This window comes from Vulpes vulpes, chromosome 4, assembly GCF_048418805.1.
Source record: "Vulpes vulpes isolate BD-2025 chromosome 4, VulVul3, whole genome shotgun sequence".
NCBI classification, from domain to species: domain Eukaryota; kingdom Metazoa; phylum Chordata; class Mammalia; order Carnivora; family Canidae; genus Vulpes; species Vulpes vulpes.
The window spans coordinates 26,265,709-26,271,838 of NC_132783.1; the positions used below are offsets into that span (position 1 = coordinate 26,265,709).

Below are 6,130 nucleotides of genomic sequence, written 5' to 3' on the forward strand. Positions count from 1 at the left end.
CATTCTGGGAGGCCTGAGACACTTTTTTTTTTTTTTAAAGAAAATGTTAGAAGGGAACTAACATTTAGGAGATTGGCACAGAGTTGTTTGAAAAAATTAAGAGGTTGATCACTATGGATGTAGTCTGCATGTTTGCACACAATCCAATCAAGAATAAGCTGACCCAATTATCTAGACATAACTGTGCCAGTCTCTTTGGGTGCAGAAGCCTGTGTTCTCCTAAGAGAGACAAAGCTAAAACATACTACACATTTATAACAATATTTTTGGGTTCACAAAACTTTTTGCTCAGATCCATAAATAAAATAATAGAGCAAAAAGTATCAAAAAAAAAGAGTTGAGCTGCTTGTTCAAGGCTGTAGGAGTGACCAGGGCAAGGCTCCACTGGTTTGCTTAAATTTCACACTGCTCTAGCCCTGCTCTTGTAGGTGCCATGGAGAACCATCTGAGAACCATTCAGAACTCACATTTTCTATTTCCTCATATTCTAGAACCCGTGGATTACATGTGTGTTATCCATAAAAAGCATTTGAGGCTAGCCCTAGAATTGCTGAAAAGATATACATATATACATAGACAAAAGAGTAACATTGAAATTTCAATTTCAGAAAATGTTAAATTAAAAAAAGAAATGGGCATTAAAGACTACATGTCACAAAAATCACAGGAAAATGATTATAAGGCTACAGAAATTCACAAGAGAAAATGCCAACATGACTGAACAAATCAAGACAGACTGTTGGGAAGCTGACTCTATAGGTCAGACTTGGATGGGAAGAGGACAAGAAGGGAACTGTCTAGGGGCAGCAAGAGCATGAGTACAAGTGCTAGAGCAGAGATGACAAACTGAGAAATTCGGAAACTTGAGAATTTTCCACATCTTTGAGTCCTGACTTCTTTTTGCTTTATACCTTCTTCAACTCATTTCTCTCTTCTTGCATTTTAGTATAAGCAGTCAGGAGGACACAAGCTCCTTTAAAACTTTCCTGAGCAATCTACTCAGATAAATATCTGATTTTATTGTTTCCAAGTTCAAACTTCCACAAAATACTAGAACACTCGTTAAGCCAAGTTTCAGCCATTTTATGACAAGGTTCTCCTTTTTTATGGTTTCCAATAACATGTTCCTTATTTCCATTCTGAGATCTCACAGAAAGATCTTCAACATCCATGTTTCGAACAATCTGTTTCTGATTAGTTATGTATTCTCTAAGAAGATAGAGTCTCTCTCTGAAGTTCTTGCTTTTATTTCTGAACTCTTACCAGAATTACCTTCAGCATCTATTACTTCTACCAATAGTACCTTCACAGCAATGTGGGCTTTTCCCAGCATGGCCCTCCAAACTCCTACAGCCTTATTACCCCTTATCCAGTTCTAAAGCTGCTTTGACAGTTTTAGGTATTTGTCATAGTAGGACCCTACTTCTTGCTACCAAAATCAAAGGGGAAAATGAATGAAATGATCTTTTTAAAGATTTTTATTTAATTAAGAGGGAGCGAGAGAGAGCAGGGAAGGAGAGAGATAGACAAGGTATCCCAAGCAGACTCCCCACCCAGTGAGGAACCCCATGTGGGGCTCCATCTCATGACCTGAGCCGAAATCCAGAATTGTATACTCACCCGACTGAGCTACCCAGGTGCCCCTGAAATGATCTTTATTGAAAAAATATAAATTGTATGAAGAGGAAAAAGATCTGATTAGTAATCTCAGAAAATATATAGGTGTCAAAAAAAGAAAAAAAATATGAAAGTAAAAGAATAATCTCTAGAATGACCAAGGTTAAGGAATTAATAAACTGGAAAAAAGAACTGAGAATTTTACCCTGGATGCAGTATGAAGAGAAAAAGTGAAAAAGTTGTTCATATCGAGTGCTCTTTGAGAATCATTGTTTCTTAAAATTTTAGTGGATTCTCGTAAAAGATACTAGAGGAATATTGGAACAAAGTGGTCAAAGACCTAATAGCTGAGAAATTTTAATATAAATAAAAATTGACACAGAGGATACTAAAATAAGATTTATGAGTCTAACAAATCTTACTTAAGGAAGATAAAAGGAACCAGAAGAAATCTTTGATGAAACAAAAATGCAAAATATGGTGTGTCAGTATAACTCGAAATACACTATAATGACAGTAAATGTAATAGATTAAATCGCTTTAATAAATATCAGAAATTGTCAGTGTGGATATAAAAAAAAATCAATTATATGCTGCTTACAGGGGACACTGCTACACAAACAACCTAAAACAGAAAATATAAAAAGGAAGAAAAAAAAAAAAGAAATAGACTAAGCATATATGAAGCAAAAAAAAAAAATTGCTAGTGCAACAATATCTGTCAAAGTAGAATATGAAGGGGAATCCCTGGGTGGCTCATCAGTTTAGCGCCTGCCTTTGGCCCAGGGCGCGATTCTGGAGTCCTAGGATCGAGTCCCGTGTCAGGCTCCCAGCTTGGAGCCTGCTTCTCCCTCCTCCTGTGTCTCTGCCTCTCTCTCTCTCTCTCTCTCTCTCTCTCTCTCTCTCTCTCTCTCTGTCATAAATAAATAAATAAAATTTTTTAAAAAGTAGAATATGAAGTCAAAGCATTAATGTGAATAAAGCATATAAGCTATAATTCATGAAAAGGCTCTAGAAATTATAAATTTGTATGTGCCTAATAATATAGACTTAAACTATAAAATACCAAAAGCCAACAGCTACCAAAACTCAGAATTACAAAATAAAAGGGAAAAGCTCATAGAAGCATAATGGCAAAATTTAACACCTCTCTCAGAAGCTACACATTTGGAGAATATATAGAGAATTTGAGTAACATGTTTGACATAATTGTGAGTTTACATATCCTTGCACTCAAAAGAGAATACAACAGAAAATACACATTCTCCTAAAGCATGCATGCAACATTTTAAATATTTATAAAATTAACTGTATACTCTCAATCACAAAGAGTCATAGTTATTCAAACCGTATTATCTGATTACAATGCAGTTTAATTAGAAATTAACTATTACAACTAATAATTAAAATCCTACAGGTTAGAAAAATCTGAAAAAAAACACAAAAGCTTAAATAATGACTAGGTTAAAAAAGACTTCACAAGGAAAATCATAAACTGTAATGGTATTACCAACAAACTAAAATATGAAAAATAAATTTGTGAGGTATAGCTAAAGCCATACTTAGAAGTTATGAATAGTCTTCAATATATTTACTACAATGAGCTAGCATTTAATCCAAGCAGATAGATGAAGAAATCAAAAGAGTAAGAAAGTTGAAGCAACAGAATTATAAAAACAAAACACAAAGAGCCTAGGAAAAACATTTATGGAGATGATTTAAAAAATCAATTTCTTTGAAAGCTAATAAACTAGGTAAGCCTCTAGAAAGTTTGACTAGATGTGCCCACACATAAATGTATCATCATATAATGGAATACTACTGTTCAGCCACTTGGACTGAGTGAACCAGATCATCAATACAGAGGAATCACAGACAAAATTGCTGAATGATCAGAAATTCTGTTTTTTAGGGACCTCTGGGTGACTCAGCGATTGAACATCTGCCTGCCTTTGGCTCAGGATGTGATCCTGGTCTGGGGATCGAGTCCCGCATCTGGCTGCCTGTGAGGAGCCTGCTTCTCCCCCTGTCTGTGTCTCTGCCTCTCTATCGGTCTCTTATGAATAAATAGAAAATCTTAAAATTTCTGTCGTTTATTTACTTATTCATTAAACAGTGTTTTGTATGTTTACATATACAATTCAATGTGTGCGTTTGTGTGTGCATGGGTATGTGGTAGATATTTATATGATCAAGTTACCTACAACATGTTCTTCATTAGTATGAAGCACATGGTGAAGTGTAAGCATTTTGAAATCTTCCAAGAATTTAAATTGATGTATGTGTGCTTGGAGTTTCTTTCTTTCCCCTTTCTCCTAATCCTACTCTTTCCTTGCCCAGAGATAATTATTATCCTGAGGATGGTGTTGTTTTGTTTTGTTTTGTTTCCCAGCTAGTTTTATACTTTTACATTTTGGAAAACCTTCCATTCTAATAAAGCAGTTTCTCTTTATCCACTTTAAGAAATTACAATTTTCCTTTGGCAATTTGGTTTTTCTACTTGTTTCTTTTATTTGACAAAGGAATGACTTCATTCTTTAAAAGAGCAAGCCAACTAAATTAATACTGACATTGAGGCCCAAGACTATGAAGAAACTAATTTGTTCATAGCACCAGTTATGCAATGGGTGAGTAAAACAAAACAAAACTGGAAAATAGTCACCATCCACTATAAATCTTCAGAGTATGTATTGGCCCATTTGACTAGCATAGAAAGAATTACAGAAAAATATAAAATATAAAAGGCATTGTTCAGTGCTCTCTGAAAAAAAAGTTGGTTTCTTGTACTAAGATATATTTCATTCACCAAATTCTTACATGTTGCTCATATAAATAAAAATTGAGTGATATATATATATATATATATATATATATATATATATATATATATAATTTTATTCATCATGGTAATTGATCCAGACCAGCTATGAGAATTAGTTTCCTTATATTGGTAGCCTCAGAGTAACTTTCTTTCTGGAATAAAGTAAGATAGTCATTCTAAGTACCTTTATTTTACTTTTAGAAATGTTTAACCTTAACTGTATCACTAAGTGCGTATTAACTAATGATTACACACATCTTACTCCCAGGTATGGTAAAGGCCAATATGGGAACACCTAATTGCCTGTCATTCATTCTAGATTATGCAATTAGATCCTTTTGCAGTTTATCAGAGTTCTCAGGATCTTTTCCTCAAAAATAGGAAATGAATTGCTGTTCTCAGAGATATTATGCTTGAGTATCCTGAGGGAAAAACTAACACTTATTAACTATTTCCCTATGTGAGAAATCTCTTCTCTGAGTCACAGTTGACAAATTAGTTCAGTTTCAGCTTTTCTATGCCTCCTTGTATTTCTATATCCTCTTCAATTTCTTTCTTTCTTTCTTTCTTTCTTTCTTTCTTTCTTTCTTTCTTTCTTTCTTTCTTTTCTTCTTTCTCTTTCTATCTTTTTCTTTCTTTCTTTTCTTTCTTTCTTTCTTTCTTTCTTTCTTTCTTTCTTTCTTTCTTTCTTTCTTTCTTTCTTCAATATCTTCTTTGGTTTAAAAACTCATAGCTGCATTGCCCAGCTATGTTTTTTGCCCCTTTTATTCTGGATTGTTGATATTTAAAAGAAATTTCATACAAACTTGCAATCATTCCCAAATATATCACACCAATATCACTTTTTTTGGTATAATGAATGAAAATAGTATATCCAAGCACATGTGAATCAGCCTGTGAAGTCATATCTAAAACAATTACTCAAACCTATGTCTTATTGTCACCCCCTAAAATTTCATGTGCTGTGTTCTACCTCTTGTTTTAAAACTTGCAGTTTTTACCAGTATCTATAAAATCTCTATACTCGTAGGAAAGTGAACATATTCATCTGTACATTTTTTTGAGTAGACATTTAGCCAGGCTTTAAAAGTAGTATAAAACTAACACAAGATACAGTTGTTTACCACAGGAGTTTGGATTTTCTGGATAATGTATGAGCACATCAGCATAATTCCTGATGGTCAAAGCAGCATATCAGCCAATGTCTAGTAGGGTCAAGTGCTCATGTTTTATAAAGAACAATTAAATTGATATCCGAAAGGCTTTGTGAAATTTCTCGGAGTGGAGAGCCCAAATGGCTAGCCTACTTTGTGTGTGGCAATGCAGAGTCCAAGAAGAGGTGCGAATTATAGTAGAAAAGTGAGTGTGATTTGTTCAAGAGCCAAGGAAATGTCTGAACCAGTTAAGTAAAGGATCTGCACTGGGAAAGAGTGAAGACAATACTAATTACTAGAGCAGGCTGCATTGTGGAGGATCTTAAAGACGACATTTTTTTTTTTTCACGAAAAGAGGAAAAAAAACCAAAGATTTATTGAAATCCATTGATGGCTTCTTAGCAGGGAGTGGAATGTTAAACTATGACTTAAAATAAATTTAGAGAAATGTTTATTAATGTTTCAAGGCTCCTTAATTAACGGGGTCACTTCAAAAGGGTCAAATAATGACAAATAAATATGGGGAAAAACTGCGGCA

General features: G+C 34.0%; 1 long non-coding RNA gene across 1 annotated transcript in view; it reads left to right on the top strand.

Annotated features, from left to right (window-relative positions):
- Positions 1-3,664, top strand: part of LOC140598446 (uncharacterized) — a 64,151-nt gene extending 60,487 nt beyond the window's left edge. The window contains exon 4 of the long non-coding RNA XR_012000877.1: positions 3,530-3,664. This is a non-coding gene — a long non-coding RNA (uncharacterized lncRNA). The remainder of the gene's footprint in view (positions 1-3,529) is intronic.
- The last annotated feature ends 2,466 nt before the right edge of the window (positions 3,665-6,130 follow it).